At 45.2% G+C, this 22,653-nt stretch overlaps 1 protein-coding gene across 3 annotated transcripts in view; it reads right to left on the bottom strand.

Moving 5' to 3' along the window:
- Positions 1 to 22,653, bottom strand: part of LOC119973102 (microphthalmia-associated transcription factor-like) — a 400,216-nt gene that overhangs the window by 293,198 nt on the left and 84,365 nt on the right. The window contains exon 1 of one of the 3 annotated variants that reach the window (XM_038810637.1): positions 13,860 to 13,881. The exons of the other annotated variants lie outside the window; for them this stretch is intronic. The gene's annotated coding sequence lies outside the window, so the exon portion shown is untranslated. Of the gene's footprint in view, positions 1 to 13,859; positions 13,882 to 22,653 lie in introns of those variants that run through there. 3 annotated transcript variants of the gene reach the window in all.

Raw genomic sequence — 22,653 nt, 5'->3', positions numbered from 1 at the left:
CTTAAGAGATCGGGGCACCCTTTCAAAATGGCAGCCCAATCTCAGAGTTCAGCTCCCCAGTGCTGAAAGAAATTCTAAGTGTAGGCTGAACTGGTGAAACTCCCCAGGGTCAATAAAGTGACAAAATGTTGTTTGATAGCGGTGGGGGACTCATCAGCTGAGCCGACGGGAATCTCCCTGCAAAACCCGGCACAAGCGAATTTAGAAATGTTTCCATTCAATTCCGCCCTCTGTGTCATGTTCTATATGTGGTATCAACAACCCAGGGAGAAAACAAAATACAAAGATCAATAAAATTCAATCGTTGATTACGCTTGGTCCACCAATACATTGTGTACTGGAGTGATAGAATGTATGTTGCCACATGGAGTAATATAACACTTGGCTTGTTGTGCCCTCATATAAAGAAACATTGGCACCACGGTATTTTGCCTTGACATAATGACGTGTATTATAACCCTGATCTGTTGTGCCGTAAAGTAACAAAACATACAGAAATGCCAACGTTATATAATCGAGTAATAACCAAGTGTGAATGTCATTACTGCTCCATGGTGAGAGCAAGGCAAAAAAAGAGAAACCACCTGCCTCCAAGAGGGAGCGGAGAAATAAAATCCAATCAACCCTCAAATCCTTTCACATACTTTCTCTTGACAAGTCACTGATAAAGCCGGCTACCAATCGGTGCCAATTGCAAATGGCTTATGGTAATCAACAAATAATGGAGCAAAAATCTTTAAGAAAATAAAGGGGCACATTACTCTTAAGACTTTAATAACAAATGTGTACCTTTTCAAAAAAAAAACAATGTAACTGGTTATATCATTGCAGTTTTTCTGGCAATATACAATCAATCCCACCTGAGGTTGAGAGAATGAAATAATGGAAGGTGTTTAATAGCTTTACAAACTAGAGCATGATTCAATTTTCCGTCTTCCCGAGAACAATTGTTGTTCAACATGATGTGTTAGAATTCTAGAGCGGAGGGCAGCACGGTGGCCTAGTGGTTAGCACAACTGCCTCACGGCGCTGAGGTCCCAGGTTCGATCCCGACTCTGGGTCACTGTCCGTGTGGAGTTTGCACGTTCTCCCCGTGTCTGCATGGGTTTCGCCCCCACAACCCAAAAATGTGCAGAGTAGGTGGATTGGCCACGCTAAATTGCCCCTTAATTAGAAAAAATAATTGGCTAATCTAAATTTATTTAAAAAAAAGAATTCTAGAGCGAGGCAAGAGCTAAGACAGAAAACCAAATTAAAACATCAACAAGGGGTACAACTCCAACTGAGGCCTGTTAATGGGAGTCTACTGCTTTAACATTAGATCTTTCCTGACAGTGAGGATTTGAATAAAAACATTTGTTTCTGATTTGATTTTGGAATACTGAATATTACAATGTTGCTTTTTCAAACACAGCAGCACTTTATCAGACAGACTAGTTAACCAGTCGATAAAGTCTAATGAAGATGTCACTTTCCATATTCAATACAAATTTTAAATGGCATTAGCAAAGCACTATTTTGTTTATTCAATCACATAGTATCTCATAATTGCATTTTACATGAAGGTTTTTGAAAAAGTTAGTAATTTCCCAACTACAAATTAAAATTGGCCTACAGATTTTGCATGTTTATAATGATGAAAACTGGCAGTGTTCAACTATGAAACATGCAGGAATTTCTAGCCTAATATGTGCAGTGAAATGTAGAAATTCCATAAATTGATATCATCCCCCACTATTACACCGTTAGTTTTGCTGTAAAAACCCTTCAAAAAGTTGTGTCTTATTCAATGAGATGCAACTGGATTTTTAACATTGTACAAAGTTCACTATTACTCCTAAACAGTCTCACCTGCCCTGAAATAATGATTTTCGATTTGTGGAATGTCAGTCCTGAAATAATGATTTTCGATTTGTGGAATGTCAGTCCTGAAATAATGATTTTCGATTTGTGGAATGTCAGTCCTGAAATAATGATTTTCGATTTGTGGAATGTCAGTCCTATTACCAAAAAAATGCCATGCATTTTAAAATAATTAGTTTTGTTATGAAATTTCAGTTTCTACCTTAATAACATGTATATATGCCAATCGTTATTTTGTTGTCTGTAAAGATTAAAAAGTAAAGGATAAACAGTGCGATTTACTTCCTGGTTTGTTGTCTGTTAGAATTCCTCAGTTAAATTGGCTACTTTGCCTAATTTATGACATTATTATTGTTAGAGATCCATTTGAGCTGGTTCCAGATGAAATTAGCACCAGGAAAGTTGAAATCCATGGATCACTAGATCTTTGTGGGCAGCAGCAAGCAAAGTTACCACACCACTTACTGCAAAATGTGAACTCACTGTAGACATCTGACAGTTCTTTCATCACATTTTCTATTTTTGAGACTTTGATTCATGGGGCATGTTACAGCAAACAACTAAGGGACTTTTGATAGTGCAATGCCCAAAATGCAGACATGACTCCATGTGCTCAAGTTCACCCTCCCATATAACCAGTTATTGAAAGGTCAGTAAAGATTTCATATTTTTTCTTGCAGCCACCAGAATCAAACTTCATTTGTATTGGCATAAACATTATTTTATTTGGTGGCAACCCTCCAGAAACAGAGGGCAAAGTTTACACAATGGCCATCAAGGAATCAAAAATCAATTTTGTTATGAGCTATTTTAATACATCTGTGAGTAATCTGGAAAGAAAATTTTCAACTAAACCAGAATGACCTTGCAAAAACATTCACAAAAAGATTTTATTTGACCCTTCACTTCCATTCCTCCAAAATGGAATAGTTCTCCAAGATGGCAGAATCCCCTCCCGAATCTGGCAAAGTAGTGGGAAAATGTTTTCTTGCTCCCAACTACTCTACAGGGTAGAGAAAGCAGCTGCTTCAGCCAAAGCACAGAAGAGGAAGAAAGAAGCTATATGTTTTTCTGCACATAATGTTGCAGAAGTGTTCCCGTCAGAAGTTAGTCACTCAATTTATTTTTTAAGTAATCCTTACACTACACTGCATGTTGACTGTTTCTCCCCATTTCTATATAAATAAATCCTTTTGGCAAGGCAGAAATGGTGGTTACAAACAGAAAATTGACAAGTAGGAACGGCCAGCTTGTCCATTAATTCTGCCCCATCCCATGATAGTCACAAAATCATTACTAAACCTCTTCATTCCCCCAGGCCTGAACCTACCCCCGCCGCCCTATAATGGCCTGGAAGAGAGAACAATGTATCAATAAACTGCAGAACACAGAAGTACTTTGGAATCTATAATAATATAATAATCTTTATTGTCACAAGTAGGCTAGATTAACACTGCAATGAAGTTACTGTGGAAAGCCCCAAGTCGCCACATTCTGGCGCCTGTTCAGGTACACGGAGGGAGAATTCAGAATGTTCAATTCACCTAACAGCACGTCTTTCGTGACTTATGGGAGGAAACCGGAGCACCCGGAGAAAACCCACGCAGACATGGGGAGAATGGGCAGACTCTACACAGGCAGTGACCCAAGCCGGGAATTCTGGGATTCTGGCCATGTGAAGCCATAGTGCTAACCACTATGCTATCGTGCTGACACAGGAGGCCACTCAATCCATCACATCTGTGCTATCTCTCTGCTAAAGTAATATGCCTAATGCCATCCATCTACCTTTTCCCTGTCGCCCTGCAACATTTTTCTCTTCAGATAATGATTCAACTTCCTCTTGAAAGCCATAATTGAAGCTGCCTTCACCTCACTCTCAGACAATGCATTCCAGATCCTAGCCACTCACTACCCAACAAAAACTACTGCTCATGTTACAATTGCTTCTTATCCAAATCGGTGTCCTATAGTTCTCAATCCTTCTACCAATGGGAACAGTTCCTTTTCAAAAAAAAAACAATGTAACTGGTTATATCATTGCAGTTTTTCTGGCAATATACAATCAATCCCACCTGAGGCTGAGAGAATGAAATAATGGAAGGTGTTTAATAGCTTTACAAACTAGAGCATGATTCAATTTTCCGTCTTCCCGAGAACAATTGTTGTTCAACATGATGGGTTAGAATTCTAGAGCGAGGCAAGAGCTAAGACAAAAAACCAAATTAAAACATCAACAAGGGGTACAACTCCAACTGAGGCCTGTCAATGGGAGTCTATTGCTTTAACATTAGATCTTTCCTGACAGTGAGGATTTGAATAAAAACATTTGTTTCTGATTTGATTTTGGAATACTGAATATTACAATGTTGCTTTTTCAAACACAGCAGCACTTTATCAGACAGACTAGCAAGCCCTAGGTTAACCAGTCGATAAGGTCTAATGAAGGTGTCACTTTCCATATTCAATATAAATTTTAAATGGCATTAGCAAAGCACTATTTTGTTTATTCAATCACATAGTATCTCATAATTGCATTTTACATGAAGGTTTTTGAAAAAGTTAGTAATTTCCCAACTACAAATTAAAATTGGCCTACAGATTTTGCATTTGGTACATACCCCTCATGCTTTTGAGCATCTCTCGCTCCTCAACCTTCTCTCCTTCAAGGAGAACCACCCCCCACTTCTCTAATTTAGCCACGGAACTGCATCTTCTCAACCCAGGGTCTATTCTCATAAAAGATTTTCTGCCCTTTCACAACCATCCTAAATTGTGGAGCCCACAACTAATCTACCCAAAAACACAAGCATTACTCCAGTTTAAAATGAACCAGTGTTTTATACAGGCTTATCACAACTTTGTTTTTGTGCTCCAAGCTCCTACTTATAAATCCAGGATCACGTATGCGTTTTAACTGCTTTCTTAACCTACACCTTCACCTTGAATGATTTGTGCACATAAATCCCTAAAATCCCTCTGCTTCTGCACACCATTTAGAATTGTACCCTTGATGAGAGACTTCCGGTTGGTGAGCGGAGCGGTCGCAAAAAAAGGGGCTCCCGCACGTCAACGAGGTCGGGGCTTTTTTTCTCAGGGGGTCTCCGCAATGGGAGATGGGGGGAAAAATTCAAAGTCCCGCGAAATCGGTGGCAGGGGAACTGGCAGTGGAGTGATCCGGCGGCAGCAGCAGCGTCAACAAATGCCCCCCCCCCACGGCCCCAGAGCGCAGGGCAGGGTCGGAGCAGCGGCCCGGACCGAAGCGGAGCTGAACCTGCAGAGAGGAGGGAACGGAGGAGCGACCAACAACCCAGCCACCTCGACCCCCAGCGGGAGAGCGCAGGGTGCAACGAGCGGCGGCCGGGACCAAGCAGCGGGGACAGAGCAGCGGGGACAGACCGCCCCCCCCACCAACCAGCAGTGATCACCACGAGGCAAGAACAAAGAGGCCTCTCTCTCTCTCTCTCTCTCTCTCTCTACCCTGGGTGAGTGAGGGAAAAGGAAGGAAAAAATAACTTTTGCAAAAACAAAACTCTGAAAAGAAAACTTTTAAAGAGTGGGGAGGGGTAAGAAATATTTTTTTTTTTCTTTTTGCACTCTTTTTTTTCTCACCCAAGACAAGCCCACCTGAGAAGAGTTTTATAAAAGAGGGAAAAATAAAGTGGTAAAGGAGAGAAGGGAGGAGAGAAGAAAAAGGGAAGAAACAAAAACAAAATGGGGGTGGAAAAGGGGGGAAAGAAAAACAAGGAGAAATGAAAAGAAGAAAGGGACGGGGGAGAAAAAAATGCCAGAAGGGAGCCAAAGCAGAGGGAGAAGGGGCACCAAAGGCAGACGGGGCAATGGGCGAGCCAGTTCAGACGAGCGAATCAGCGCACGAAGCGGCAGAACTGAAGTATCGCCGCATCAAAAAGAGCTGGACAGACAGGGGCATTCTCTCCCGGGGCCAGGGGAGAGCTGGAACTCCCCTTTGCCGACACGCTGAGGGAATATCAGCAGGTAAACAAGGCAGAGGCGAAGGCAGACATAGAGGCCGCAGTGCAGGCAGCAGTGGCCAAGGCCCTGACAGAGGTGCAGCAGGCCCTGGCCAGATATGAGGAGAAATTGGATGCCCAAGGGGAGAAACTGGAAGTCCAAGAGGCAACCATTAAGGAGCTGGAGGAAGCAGCGATTGACATGAGCGACCGGATCACGGCCCAGGAGAGGGAGGTGACGAGACTGGGCACAACACAGGGGAGCCTGAAGGGCAGAGTGGACGGCCAGGAAAACTGCTCGAGAAGGCAAAATATCAGGATAGTGGGCCTGCCAGAGGGGATCGAGGGTAGAAACCCCACGACATATGTGGCTGAGATGCTAGGCAACTACGTGGGGAGGAAAACCTTTCCCAACCCACCAGAAATGGACAGAGCACACCGGTCGCTGCGCCCGAAGCCCAAGGCAGGAGACCACCCGAGAGCAGTCATAGCTAAACTGCACCGGTACCAGGATAGGGAAACAATCCTGCGCTGCGTCAGGAAAAATAGAACCTGCAAATGGGAAGGACACGCCATTCAAATTTACGAGGACATTGGGGCAGATCTAGCCAGGAGATGGGCAGAGTTCAATAGAGCGAAAGCGGCTCTTAACAAGAACAACGTGCGTTTTGGTATGCTGTACCCAGCGAAACTCTGGGTCACATACCAAGAAAGAGAATACTTCTTTACAGCCCCCGCTGAAGCAAACAAGTCGAGGAACACGGGCTGGAAAACCACCAGCGAGAGTAGAGATGAGGGGCCCATGGCAAGGGGCAACAACACGCCGACGGGGGGGGGGGGGGGGGGGGGGGGGGGGGGGGGGGGGGGGGAGGGGTGAGGCAATGCCAGGCCCACCCCGCCCCCGTCACGGCATGAGTACCCTGAACAAAAAGCAAACCACTGCCCGAGGGACCGCTCCAGGTGGGAGGCCAGGCCCCAGCACGAGGGGAACGAGAGTAGCGGAGAAGGGAGAGCAAGCAAGAGGGGTGCAGGGTAGGATGGGGGAAGAGCGGGCAGAAAACCGCAGAGGCCAAGCAGGGGAGGAGCGAGACAGTAACTCCCGAGAGGGGGGCCACCGTACTAGCAGGAAAGCTAGCGCCGGGGGCACGCAACAAAGCAGGGCCGCAGCGTGCCCCCAACAGGGGGGAAGGCGCCAGGCAGCGGATGGGGGGACCACCCAACAGAGTCAGGAGAGCAAACGGGGACAGGAACAGGGGAAAGAGGGACAAAGTAGGGGTATACAGGAGAGGAGGGAAAAGGGAGAGACCGGGGGCGGGGGATACACAGGGAGAGAGAGACAGGAGAGGGGGGATGCGGGGAAGGAGGGACAAACGAGGCAAGAACAGGAATAGGGCTCGAAACAAGGGACAGCTGCAAGCACCCACCCAGTACGGTCTCTGGGAGAAGGGAGACCCCAGAGTGCAGGGAACTACCCCACGTGGCAGACGCACAGTGGGCGGCCATGGTGGGTGCCTCCGGGGCAAAGGGAAACCCCGGAGCGCAGGGACCCGACCGCATGGCGAGAGCAGCGGCAGCGGCCATCCTGGACGGCCCCCTAACAAAGGGAAACCCCAGAAGGCTGGGGCACGTCCACCAGATAAGTATGGTTAATCCCACAGGAGCGAGGGGGCAGAAGCCCCCCACCAGGATAGTCACCTGGAACGTAAGAGGACTCAACGGCCCAGTGAAGAGATCCAGAGTCCTCACCCACCTAAGAAATATGAGGGCCGACATAGCCTTCCTCCAAGAGACACACCCAAGAGAGCAGGACTGACTGCGGGTAAGAAAGGGCTGGGTGGGACAAACCTACCATTCCTGCTATGGGACAAGGGCCAGGGGGGTGGCAATATTAATCAGCAAGAGGACGATGTTTAGGTTGACAAAGACGGTTACGGACCGGGGGGGACGGTACGTCATGGTCAGCGGGGCCCTGGATGGGGCACCGGTAGTACTAGTTAACGTGTACGCACCCAACTGTGTACAGGGTCCAAAGACAGACAGATCAAACCCCAAAACGGGGAAAACCTCAAGCATGGCAAAGGAACTCAGTCACTTTATGGAGCAGATGGGAGCGGTGGACCCCTGGAGATTCGCCCACCCGGGGGAGAAAGAATTCTCTTTCTTCTCCCCAGTACACAACGTATACACCAGAATTGACATCTTTGTGGTGGGGAAAACGGTGCTTCCAGGGATAGACAAAGTGGAATACTCTGCAATTGTGATTCAGAGCACGCTCCACACTACATGGACGTGCGGCTAGAGACGGGCAGGGCCCAATACCCCACATGGAGGTTGGACGGTGCCTTACTAGCTGACAAGGCCTTCAACGAAAGGATAGCGCGGGCCATAGCAGAGTACACAGAGAACAACCAGAACAGGGAGGTCTCACCCTCCACGTTCTGGGAAGCGCTAAAGGCCGTACTAAGAGGGGAAATAATCACTTTCAAAATGCGAAGAGATAGGGAGGAAAGGGTGGCTAGGCAGCAGCTGGTCGACTCCATACTGGAGGCAGACCGTAAATACTCAGAGGCCCCGACCGTAGAGCTCCTGGCGGAGAGGAAAGAGCTACAAAGGAACATTGACCTGCTCTCCACGAGGAAAGCAGTGCACCAACTCCGCCAGGCATGTGGGACCTTGTACGAACATGGAGACATAGCCAGCCGCCTGTTGGCACACCAGCTGAGAAAACAGGCAGCTACCAGAGAAATTGCACAAATCAGGGGTACCAGAGGCACGTTAGAAACAGAACCAGAAAAGATTAACAAAACCTTCAAGGCCTTCTACCAACAGCTGTACACCTCAGAGCCCCCAAGGGAGGAGTCTGGGATGAGACGGTTCCTTGATGGACTGGACATTCCAGTCGTGGGAGAGGGCAGAAAACGGGACCTGGAAGCACCACTAGCACTGGGAGAGATCATGGAGAGCATTAGCTCCATGCAGACGGGGAAGGCGCCGGGACCGGACGGATTCCCGGCAGACTTCTACAAAAAATTTGCCTCAGCGCTGGACCCGCACCTGCGGGAGATGTTCACAGACTCGCTAGCTAGGGGCACACTACTACCCACTCTAGCACAGGCCTCAATCTCGCTGATACCTAAGAAAGACAAAGACCCAACGGAATATGGGTCATACAGACCCATCTCACTACTGAACGCAGACACCAAAATACTGGCCAAAATCCTAGCCAAAAGGCTAGAAGACTGTATCTGAGGTGGTCACAGAGGACCAGACGGGCTTCGTCAAAGGTAGACAGCTTACCTCGAACATCAGGCGCCTGCTGAACGTGATAATGACCCCCTCCGGGGAGAGAACATAAGAGGTGATCGTGTCCCTAGATGCAGAAAAGGCCTTCGACAAAGTCGAATGGAAATACCTCATAAAGGTACTGGAGCGGTTCGGGCTTGGAACAGGGTTCACTTCCTGGGTAAAGCTCCTATACAACTCCCTGGCGAGCGTACGGACCAACAATACCAACTCCCAATACTTCCAACTGCACAGGGACACGAGACAAGGATGACCACTGTCCCCGCTGCTGTTCGCCCAAGCGATCGAACCACTAGCAATCGTGCTCAGAGCAGCAAAAAGCTGGAGGGGGATCCGAAGGGGAGGCAGAGAGCACAGAGTCTCACTCTATGCAGATGACCTGCTCCTCTACATTTCGGACCCACAGAGCAGCATGGACGGAAACATCGCGCTCCTGAAAGAGTTTGGAGCCTTCTCGGGCTACAAACTCAACATGAGCAAAAGCGAGATCTTCCCAGTACACCCGCAAGTAGGGGGGGGCAGCACTAAAGGGGCTGCCGTTTAAACGAGCCCGACACAAATTCCGCTGCCTGGGGTTCCAAATAGACCATGACTGGAAAGGGATCCACAAATGGAACCTCACCAGTCTGACGGAGGAAGTAAAAAAGGACCTGCAAAGATGGAACACACTCCCACTCTCCCTCGCGGGGAGAGTCCAGACGATCAAAATGAACGTATTGCCCATGTTCCTCTTCCTGTTTAGATCCATTCCGATCTACATCCCCAAGGCCTTTTTCAAAGCGCTGGACAAACTAATCATGGCATTCGTATGGGGGGGGGGGGGGGGAATGCTCGGATCCCAAAGAAGGTCCGACAAAAAATAAAATCCAGGGGGGGGCTAGCCCCCCAGGGGAGGGATCCATCTACACCTCCCGCTGCCGGGGGAAAGCAGGCAGCATAATCAAGGATCCCTCCCACCCGGCTTACTCACTTTTCCAACTTCTTCCATCGGGCAGGAGATTCAGAAGTCTGAGAACACGGACGAACAGACTCAAAAACAGCTTCTTCCCCACTGTCACCAGACTCCTAAATGATCCTTTTATGGACTGTCCTCATTAACACTACACCCTGTATGCTTCAACCAATGCCAATGCTTAGATAGTACATTGTATATATTGTGTTGCCCTATTATGTATTCTCATGTATTTTCTTGAATTCTGTTCAATTCCCTTTTCTTCCCATGTATTGAATGATCTGTTGAGCTGCTTGCAGAAAAATACTTTTCACTGTACCTCGGTACACGTGACAATAAACAAATCCAATCCAATCCAATCCCTCCCAAACCTACAATTCTACCACTGGGTGGCGACGGCCGAGCAAATAAGGGGATGGATCAAGGAGCCAGAAGCCGAGTGGGTGCGCGTGGAGGAGGCCTCCTGCGTGGGGACCTCCCTCCGGGCCCTCGCCACAGCAGCACTCCCATCCCCACCCTAAAAACACTCCAGCAGCCCGGTGGTGATAGCCACCCTCCAATCCTGGAACCAACTACGGCAGCAATTTGGCCTGAACAGAATGTCGGACAAAGCTCCCATCTGCAACAACCATAGGTTCACACCAGCACTGACTGACGCCACCTTCAAAAGGTGGGGGCAGGACGGAGGGACACTGACAGTCAGGGACCTATGCATGGACGGCAGGATCGCAACACTGGACGAACTGACAGAGAAATTTCAGCTAGCCAGGGGGAACGAGCTAAGGTATCTGCAGCTTAAATACTTCCTAAGAAAGGAGACAAGGACGTACCCACAACCTCCACGACAGACACTACTGGAAGAACTACTGGATGCAAGCATACTAGACAAAGGAAACTCTAGTGACATGTATGACCGACTGCTAGAAAGGGCCGACACCGTACAGGACGCAACAAGAAAGAAAAGGGACGACGACCTGGGGATTGAGATAGGTGGGGGGACTCTGGAGCGAAGCACTGCATAGGGTCAACTCCACCTCGACGTGCGCAAGGCTCAGCCTGACGCAGCTAAAAGTGGTACATAGAGCCCACTTAACAAGAACCCGTATGAGTAGGTTCTTCCTGGAGGTGGAGGATAGATGTGAATGGTGCCAAGTAGGCCCGGCCAACCACGCCAACATGTTCTGGTCTTGCCCCAGACTTGTGGAGTACTGGACAGCCTTCTTTGAGGCAATGTTCAAAGTGGTGGGGGTGAGGGTAGAGTCATGCCCGAAAGTGGCGGTCTTCGGGGTCTCGGACCAGCCAGATCTATTCCTGAGGAGGAGGGCGGACACCTTTGCCTTTGCCTCCCTGATCGCCCGCCGTAGAATCCTGTTTGGCTGGAGGTCAGCAGCACCACCCAAAGATGCAGACTGGCTGTCCAACCTCTCGGAATCTCTCCAAATGGAGAAAATTAAATTCGATATCCGAGTGTCAGACGACGGCTTCCACAGAACGGCTTCCGTGGGAGCCATTCACGCGACTGTTCCGGGACCTGTTTGTAGCCAACGAACAAGAAGAAGGATAGCCAGGTAGCCAAGAATCAGGGGAAAGTAGTCAAGAATCAGGGGAAAGTAGCCAAGGCATGAAAGGGAGAGAAAGACAGCTAAACCTGAGGAAATAAAGGCGAACTGCAGGGGGGGGGGCTTCTCTTCTATATATGTGTGTATGTATATATATATGTTTCTTATCCTGTGTACATAACGGTAATTATACCTTGTTTAAAAAACATTTATTAAAAAAAAGAATTGTACCCTTTAGTTTATATTGCCTCTTCTCATTCTTCCTACCAAATTGCATCGCTTCACACATCTCCGCATCAAATTTGATCTGCCACTTGTCCATCCATTGCACAAACCTGTGTGCCCTTTTGAAGTTCAACACTTTCCCCCTCCACAGTTCTCAATGCTTCCAAATTTTGTACCACCTGCAAATTTTGAAATCGTCTTTCTCAGTAAAGTCGAGGTCATTAAAAAAGATCAAAAAGAGCAGGGGTCCGAACACCGACTACTGGGGAACCCTTCAGCCAGTCAGAAAAACAACCATTCACCACTACTCTTTGTTTCCTGTCACTCACCCAATTTTGTATGCACGTTGCTACTGTTCTTTTTATTCCATAGTTGTGTGGCACCTTATCAACTGCATTTTCAAAGTCCATTTACACTACATCAACCTCCCTACCATCTCTGTTGCCTTGTAAAAAACATACACATTTTCCCAAGTGACATAACATTTTGTCCCACATTATCATTTCTAAAAGCTCACTCACCACCCCTGTATCTAAGGAGAATCGGTAAATTATGACCAGGACCTCCACATTTTCAACCCATGCTTCCCTTAAGTTTCCCAGGTGTATCCTGTCCAGTCCTGGTGACTTTTCCACAACCAACTAATACTTATTAATTTTAAAACCACAGTTGCCTCAGCTACCTCCTCTTTCATCATAAATGGGTTATATCTTCTTCCTTGCTAAAGACAGATACAAAGCACTCATTTAGTATCGGAAAAACAGCCATTGCATTTTTGATCTGTGATTATTCAAATGAGTAGAAAATCTATAGTCACTTGTTGATGACATGCTTGTGAGGATTAGAAAAGCCACTGAATTATCTTCGGACTAGAATATTAAAAAATGCTCCTTTTCTGTCCTGCCTGATTCAGACTTTTGATATTGGGATGGGCAACTGTGGTGGTATGAATGGGAGCACTGCCATTGGTGCAGAGCATTAGTCTCCCATTGGCTCTGGCTGGTCATGTGCCTCTCGCCTGATTGGCTGGGACTAGTCATGTGACTGCTCACCAATTGGTCGAGAGGCAAGTAGACCCCTCCTCCAAGGCAGAGTATAAGTACCCAGAATTCCCGGCGGTCGGCCTTTCTCTGTAGTCGACCACCGGGCTAACAACTAGCTGATTAAAGCCAAAGTTTGGATCTTCATCGTGCCTCGCGTCCAATTGATGGTACATCAGCAACATTTACTCCTGTTTCTTAATTTCTCAAATTTGACACAACATCCCACAATTCCATGTTTGAATCCCTCTTATCAAGTTTCTGAACCAGCTTCAGTGGAGAAATCATCATCATTGAAGTTACAAATTACATCTTTAATGACTGTGGCCATGATAAACTCACTTCTCAACCTATCTGCAGTTTTTTGACACAGTTGACCACACTATCCGGCTCTTTATGCCTCTCCTCTATTGTCCAGGTGGGTGGAACTGCCTTAGTTTGATTCTATTATTATTTTTCTAATACTCGTCAAAGAATATGCACCGAAAAAAATCTCGGCAATGAGCATTGGCTTCTCTTCCTACTCTTGCTGTCACCTCTGCAATTGCATGAGGATCTGCTCTAAGATAACTTTTATAATCTTTCTCCATGCTGGCCCCCAGCGATATCATCCAAAAATGCAACATCAAATTCCGAATGTATGCCAAAAACACTCAGCTTCATCTCACCACGACTTCCTCTCACCACTATTTCCTCGGGCCCCACAATTGTCTCCAATTTAACACACTGATTGACATCCAATATTGGACAAGCAGAAATGTTCCTTCAAATAAATACTGGAAAGACTGCAGCCATTGCCTTTGGCCCCACTATGAACCCCATTCCTTGTCCCCCGTTTCATCTCTGGTAACGGTCTTAAGACAACTAAGACAGTTCTCAGCCTTGGTTTTGTGCCCGACTCCTCATTGAATTTCTGACCATATATGCAACAACCATAACTGCTTACCTCCACCTCTGTATGTCACTCAAGCTCCAACTTTCCATGTTTTATTTTGAAATAAGCAAAATACTGCAGATGCTGGAATCTGAAATGAGAACAGAGGATGCTGGAAAAACACAGGAGGTCTGCCAGCATCTATCAGGTTAGAAACAGAGTTAACGTTGCGAGCCATAGACCCTTTGCTGGAACTGAAAAGAGGGAGAATGTTAGAGAACAATAAATTGCAGCATGACGAGCACCTTTAAGAACCAACAGATGGCCTGGTGTGACATGGGGAGGGGGTGTTTTTTGCATTGAGGAAATACATGTGTGGCATATTTAAAAAGAAAAGAATGAGGCTGTAAGGTGGAAGAGAAATGTCAAAATCTAAAGATGCCGAACTCAAAAATTGAGTCCCGAGGGCTGCAACATGCTCAACCGGAAGATGAGATGCTACTCCGCCAACTTGGCCAGTCTTTACTGGAGCATTGCAGCAGTCCAAGAACGGACATGTCGGCATGAGAGAAAGGACATCCCCATTGGGCGTCCATCTATCTCCTAAGAGATGCTGGAAGATCTGCTGAGTTTTTCCAGTGTCCTCTTTTCTTGTGTTAAGTTGAAAATGACTTCATTTAGAGTGGGCTAAAGCCCCGGTACAATTTTACAAAGACTGGCAACTGCATTCTGGGCGACTGAAACAGCAACTCTTAAAGATGGCCGTACATTTATATAACTTCAGCTTGCAAATTACAAAGGCATCAGAATGGAACGGGCTGTCTGGAAGTAGCCCATCAGAGACAATCAACTTTAACAAGTGTAAATGGCTCATTTCCTTAATCATTCACAGATATCCAGACATAATCCCTCATTCAAACCATTAGAATTATTTTGGACAATGGACCCTGGCTGAGAAGGAAGTGCTGAAGAGGTATGGGTTAAAAAACCTGTATCATGTTAGGTGGATAGGAATTGTGGGGGCGATTCTCCAATAATGGGCCCAAGTGTTTGCGCCGTCGTGAATGCCGTGTTTCATGACAGCGCGAACCGGGCCTGGGCATGACGGATTCTGGCCCCAATGGGGGCCAGCATGGCACTGAAGCGGTTCACACCGCTCCAGCCTCCTTACGCAGCGCTAAATGAGTGCCAAGCAGTTGGGCCGCGCCAACCTGCGCATTCGCGGGGGACTTCCTACGTGCGGCGGCCCCGACCCAACATGAGGTCAGTGTTCAAGTAGGCCCGGGTGGGGGCGGAAAGAGGCCGGCCCGCCGATTGGTGGGCCCTGATCACAGGTCACACCCCATCGGAGACACCCCCGGTGAAGGAGCCCCTCTCCTCCCCCCCCCCCCCCTCCCCCCCCCCACCACAGGCCGCCCCCGACCGCTCCCGCAGAGTTCCCACCGGCAGCGACCAAGGGTGAACGGCGCCGGCGGGACTCTGTCGTATCGGCGCGGCCGCTCAGTACATCCGGGCCGGAGAATCGGTGGCCCCGCCGATTCCAGCGGCCCGCGACCAGCGCCGCACCAAACGCGCCGGCGCAAATGACGCCTATTCTCTGCACCTCGGAGAATCGCGCACCGGCGTCGGAGCGTCGTGGCGCGGTTGTGCCGATTCTCGGGCCCGGCGCAGGTCTCGGAGAATCGCCCCCTATGACTCCCAGAATGTTCACACAAGTTTTTATGTCTAAATACAGCTTTGTCGAAACTCACTGACCACTAAAGTTGTTACATATTAAAACTTTTTTCCCAGTACCGGTGGGAGGGGAGCGGGCTTGTGCAATATGTTACGGTGGAAGTATTGAAAGTACGTGGATGTTTGCACATTTTTGCCTCCTTTCTGATGATGTCTGTAACTGTTTATAAAGCCAAAAACTACCTCAATAAAATTGTTTATTAAAAAAAAAACTTTTTTCCCTATAAAACCGTCCATGCATAATCTCTTCAAATATTGTAACTGTGTAATTATTGATCCATCTGCCTATTCATAAAATTCTTTGCCTACACTAAAACCTAAACTTAAAAAAGGAACTTCAGAGCAGTGTGTGGAAATAGTAGAATTCTGAAAGATTTCCTCCTTTCTTAAATAACTATATTTATTAGAAAAATAGTCACAAATTTATATTTTTTTAAATGATGCTACGCTCAAGAACAATTTTATTAATCCTTTAAACATTTGAAGAAAGGATCCAGTGCTTTGCCATGACTTGTGGAAACATTAAAACATAACAAGTCACAGCTGTTTTAAAACTGCAACTTCTTATCATTAATGCAATGGGAGCCAAATAGCTGTAACTGAAACAATGCAATAAACTAACAATTATGCAAATATTTAAAGTATAAATTCTATTTATGCAGTTAAGTGACACTCATGGACTGGCAATGCTAAATATCACAAAGATGGGGGCGGGCATGGTGGCACAGTGGTTGGCACTGCTGCCTCAACGCCAGGGATCCGGGTTCAATTCCACCCTTGGGTGACTGTCTGCGTGGAGTTTGCACTTTCTTCCGTGTTTGCGTGGGTTTCCTCCAGGCGCTCTGGTTTCCTCCCACAGTTCAAACATGTATAGGTTGGGTGTGTTGGCCATGCTGAATTTCCGCTTAGTCTCCAGAGATGTTTAGGTTTGGTGGGGTTACAGGGATAGGGTGGGAGCATGGTTTCGGTGGGGTGCTCTTTCAGAGGGCCAGTGCAGACTAGATGGGCTAAATGGCCTCCTCCTGCACTGTAGCAATTCTGTGATTAGAACATCACTTTAACTCCTTGCGATTCATCGTGACTTTGTGCAATTGTGCAAAATGGGCAATAGCAAATCAGCAGACAATTTTTCATCTCCTCTCCTGTTTGAATAAAGCCCAAATCTACTCTAAAATAAAATCAAAATACAGATTGAGTATCCTTTATCTGAAACCCTTGGGGCTAATTACGTTTTGGATCATTTTGAATTTCTGATACCATATATAGGCCTAGGCCTACGAGCATAACAATGGCTGGAGCCTAGACATGTTCACTACAAAAATCGCATGGTAAACAGTGCAGACAAACAACTAGATTTCCCGTACTAAAGATCAACTGCAGCCAGCAAGGTTTAAAGTTGGCTGGGGTCACAGACCTTCTGCACTGAAGGTTACTGAGGATTTTGAGAATTGTGCTTTTAAATGTGCTCCGTTTTCCGATTAACGAAGGGTGCTGGACATTTACTGCAGTTGCTGGAGATCTGAAAAACTCAGCAGGTCAGGCAGCATCTGTGGAGAGAGAAACAGTTAACATTTTGAGTCCAACAGGACTTTTCTTTGGTTGCAGTTTCGAAGAACAGTCATGTTTTACTTGAAACTTAACTGTTTCTCTTTCTACATATGTGGCCAGAAGGGTTTTTCCAGCATTTTCTGATTTTTAGTCAAAGTATACTCCCTTGATTCCAATGCACGATGACTTCCCAATATAGGCCAAGTAATCAAGAGATGTACATAAAACACAACAGGATGAGATGCTAAACAGAGACCAGACACTTCCCCACAGAAAGGGGAAATAAAAGAGAAAAAGAGTAGAAAGGATCTTTGAAGTGTAGTAATGTTTTTTATATGTCAGGTAATCAACAAAGTTAAATTTAGAACAAAATCACTTGGATCTGTTAAATGAGTTAGTGTGCACCAATATAACCAATGATTCAGCCTACAGAAATGTGCATGCAGAGTCAGTGATTGGACGTATCACACCTGTCTATGTCATTCAACATATTAATGGGACCACCATCATAAACGAGCTTGCAAGTGCCAACCTCATCTTGAATCTGTAAATCTAAAGTGGCATTTTTTATCTGATTCGGATTTTCACTGCCCCACATGATCATGAAAAAGTAGAATTCAGTTTTGTAATCACTGAAAGATACAATTATATTTTTACTTAGCATCTTCTATGGTAATTGCTTTCATTTACATTTGTGCACAGCAACTGTGTCCTCAAAGGCTAGAAACTGTTTTAACAAAAATAATATGGTGACAAACCACAACTAATATTTATTATATATATTCTCCAAATTCTATGTACTGAGAGGAATAATCTACTAGAAATCTTAATTTGGTTTATTCATACCTACACATGTTCAGCCACTCCTAAAAAAATTGCTCTCACAACTGTGATTGAAGATGACAATATTCAGTTCATAAAGTAGAAAGGTAAATTATGTGGACTGTCACACATAAAAGCAGGTTAAACTGTTCTATGTCAGTAATTTCATATCCTGGTATTTAACATAAGCATTCAGTAGCAGCTAGTCTAATCCATTGTTTCATAATCTATCATCAACAGTAAAACATCCCACTGCCCATGAATAGCTTCCCCACTCTCCCCGCTGTGCCCAAACACCACCCCACCTCACTTCCCAAATGAGGCATGTACCACCAACCCCCACCACACACACACACACAAATGCCCAGAGCCCAAACTCAGCTCCTATTTATGTCACCAGATGACTGGCCAGATTTAATGAGCCTCGGTCATTAATCATTTTTGGTGCTGTAAACTAGTTTCCAACTTATCTCAGCATCCACTTGTCCAAAACCTGCTTTGAGTTAAAACAAAAAAAAAAGGTCCAAGTTATAATAAATGCCTCAAGAAAGGAATGCATTTATTATAGTTCAAGGTTTTTCACCAAGTGTCATCTCCGGCTCATGGCTAGATAGCACTTTCCACAATCAAAAGAAGTAACTCGGAACCAAAACCTCTGTATATATGAGTGCAGTACATGGGATAGCATCCCCATATTTAACTAATACCCTAAATACAATGTATTGTTCACTGAGCATTCATTCAGAGGCTCATCACATTCTACCCACCATTCCTTAAAAGGGAGATAATAACATGGTCACAATGACCTGCAGGTTAAATCATGCACAAAGTCAAAAGGTGCAGCAAGATTAATTAATTAAAATAACACACAAAACTGGAATTAATTAGTATAAACATTTTAGAGGACAGTTTCCCACAGGGTTTGATAAGCAATGTGACTTTTAAATGAAATAGTCAAGGTTGTCTCTTGGGAGACCATCAGATTGAGATGCAACAAAGAACAATTCACCCACAAGAGTTCAGATGCCTTTGTCAGAATTAAAGATTAGCAGCAAGAGTTGTGCCACAGAACCGGATTCACATTGTAGCCATTGTTCTTTTAAAGTGAGCAATCAAACTGAGAAATCAACAGACCTTAAACTTTCTGTTAAGGTTAATGTCTTGATATTTGCCATTTTTTACATATATTTTCCCCAACAAGAGTATCACCTTTATAATGGGTTGTTTTAATGTCTCATAATCAGGACAATCATCACCCTCACTGTTTATCTATACATATTCTTATTCCAAATTTGTAATTCCTGCTGACAAGGCCAACCTTTGACTTAACTGATTTCTAAACATCGGGTTTTCCCATGATGTACAGTCTGCAATCTTCCACACTGAAACGCCATGGGAAACAACATCCTCATTTTACTTGAGAATCTGCCCCACTGCTTTACACAAATAAATCTAACATTTCTGCACAATCAAGATTTATCTCTTTAAACTTTACACTTCTTACAAATATGCAACACATTATTGAACTATTTAACTATTTATGCCACTTCATTTGAAATACAACACACTTTAAATGCCTTTTTCTGTCCAATCTAGTTGTTCATGTCATATATTTCTTGAAAATGTGATTTTGTTTTTAAAATTTAGAGTACCCAATTATTTTTTTCAATTAAGGGGCAATTTAGCATGGACAATCCACCTAACCTGCACATCTTTGGGTTGTGGGGGTGATACCCACGCAAACCACACACAGACAGTGACCCGGGCCGGGATCGAACCTGGATCCTCAGTGCCGTAGGCAGCACTGCTAACTACTGCGCCACCGTGACGCCCTGAAAATGTGATTTTAACACTACATTCTCACTTGAGTTTACAATTTTGTATTTAATTCTACAGTCCTTAAATCTCATCTCAATGATAATCATTTTGCTCAAGATCAACACAAGAATATCACGAAACCAAAGTACATGAAATAAGTGGAAAATAAACACTATTGCAACTGAAATAAATGGAAGATTTTACACAAAAGCTTAGCCAGTTGTAGACTCAATGGTAATGTCTTCTCTCACAGGGTGGAAGCATAGCAAATCATGTTCATAACAACATAATCCAAGAGTAGGATGAGTCATAACCTCTACATCTCATTTACAAAACATGAGAAAATGTTGGGCAGCACGGTAGCACAAGTGGATAGCACTGTGGCTTCACAGCGCCACGGTCCCAGGTTTGATTCCCCGCTGGTTCACTGTCTGTGCAGAGTCTGCACGTTCTTCCCATGTCTGCGCGGGTTTCCTCCGGGTGCTCCGGTTTCCTCCCACAGTCCAAAGACGTGCAGGTTAGGTGGACTGGCCATGCTAAATTGCCCTTAGTGTCCAAAAAGATTAGGAGGGGTTATTGGGTTACAGGGATATGGTGGAAGTGAGGGCTTAAGTGGGTTGGTGCAGACTCGATGGGCCGAATGGCCTCCTTCTGCATTGTATGTATATTCTATAAATTCAGCGTTAAGGAGATCTGCTTCAAGTCTGGTTTAATTTAGGCATAGAAAAGATTAATTAAAAAATGCCTCAAAATATTTATTAAAAATCTAATTCATCATCCAAGAAGAAAACTGCCATTATGTAATTACTCAATGTTTAATATTCACGAAATTGGAATCTATACGGGATGGCAAAATGGGTGTACTATATATAATAAAGTCTCTGAACATCTATTCACAAAATGTTTTTGTATATTAAACCAGTGTGAAAATGAGTAGCTAAACCATGCAGTTGAAGAAGCTCAATCTGCAACCTGTGGCAAGTTCACGGATTCTTTTGGGGATAGTGGGAAAAAACTGTAGGTAGCCTCGGGACTAATTCAGCAGGGGAAAATCAGGTTGGCTAATGTCTGTTACTGACAGTAACTGGTACCCGTCTTGGGCACGTGAACTGTGGACAAGAACAGAATTATGTTCATTTTCAACCAATGGTTGAAAAGAACGTCAATATTCTTTATCTAGATTCACATATTAATAATGACAACTTAGGCAAGATATCGGGCTTAATTAGTGCACATCGAGCTTAATGTCAGGATGGGGTCAAGACTTTCAAGAGAGGAAGAAAGGAAAAGCAGTGGAGAAAATTACCAGAAAAAAGATGGCTGGAATAAATGTGCATATAGATTAAGGAAAGGATAGAAATGTTACGCTGCCCAGAGGTATAAAATATCAATTCTTTACTGAAGTATATTTTCATTCACCAGACTGCCCCTGATATTTACGTAGGGACAATATTCTCGTAGTGGTACTGAGGACTTGTGCTCTTGAACTTGCTGCACCCCGAGCCAAGGTGTTCCAGTATAGCTACAACATTGGCATCTACTCAGCAGTGCAGAATGTTGCCCAGGCATTTCCTGTCCACAAAAGCAGAGAAAATCTATTACAGCCAAGTGATGGAAGGAGTTGTCTGGAAGTAGTCATCAACAGTGTTATCAAGTGATACTTATTCAGCAATAACCTATTCACTGATGATCAGTTTAGATTCTGCTCCACTCAGCTCCAGGCTTCATACAGCCTTGGTCCAAAAAAATAGACAAAAGAGCTGAATTCAAGCAGTGAAGCAAGATTGACTTTTGACCAAGTATGGTATCAAGGAGCCCTAACAAAACTGAAGTCAATATCTATCACAAAGGACAATAGTTTTGGTTGTTGGAGATTAGTCCTCTCAGTCCCAGGACATTGCTGCAGAAGTTCCAGAGGGTCATGTCACAGACTCAACATTTTCATTTGCTTCATCAATGACCTCCCTCCACCATGAGGTCAGAACTGGGATGTTTGCTGATGATTGGACAATGTTCAGTACCATTTCTGACTCCTCAGAGGCTAAAGCAGCCATGTTCATATGCAGCAACGCCTGGAAAATATTCAGGCTTGGACTGACAAGTGGAAAATAACATTTGCATCACACAAATGGCAGGCGATGACCATCTGGAGTTTAGTAAAGAGGTAACTTGACTGAATCATCCAAGATCCTGAGAGGTCTTGACAAGGTGGATGAGGAGAGGATGTTTCCTCTTGTGGGAGAATTTAGAACTAGGAGTCACCAGTTAAAAATGAGCATCACCCTTTTAAACAGAGAAGAGGCCTTTTTTCCCCTCTCAGAGGGGCATGAGTCTTTGGAACTCTTCCTGAAAATCTTTCGACACGCTTCTGCCTTAAAAATATCGATTCTCGGTAAGCAACGGGGTGATAGACTATTGGGGGTAGGAACATTGCAGATTGGAAGTTACTATTAGATCAACCATGATCTTATTAAATGGCGGAGCAGATTTAAGGGGTCAAATGGAACATTCATGCTCCTTATTCATAACTCCTATAAGAACCTAACCATCTCCCCTTGACATTCAATGACATTAACATCGCTGAATGCCCCATCAATATCCTGGGGTTACCATTGGCCTGAAACAGCCGTTTGGCTCTTCACATCTGCACCGGTCAAAAACAACAACCTAAGTATTCTAATATTATTTTCCAGCATTTGGCCCATATGCCTTGCATGCCTTGGCTAAATACTTGTTAAATGTTATGAGCGTCTCTGCCTCCACCACGCTTTCTCTTTCATGGGATGTGGACAACATTGGTTGGGCCAGCATTTATTGCTCATCCCCTGAGAGGGCATTTAAGAGTCAACCACATTGTAGGCCAGACCTTGTAAGGATGTCCCAGGACATTCGTGAACCAGGTGAGTTTTTATGACAATCGTTTCAGAGTCATCATGAGACATTT

The sequence above is a fragment of the Scyliorhinus canicula genome, chromosome 11 (assembly GCF_902713615.1).
Source record: "Scyliorhinus canicula chromosome 11, sScyCan1.1, whole genome shotgun sequence".
NCBI lineage: Eukaryota > Metazoa > Chordata > Chondrichthyes > Carcharhiniformes > Scyliorhinidae > Scyliorhinus > Scyliorhinus canicula.
This window is presented reverse-complemented; position numbering and strand designations above follow the sequence as displayed.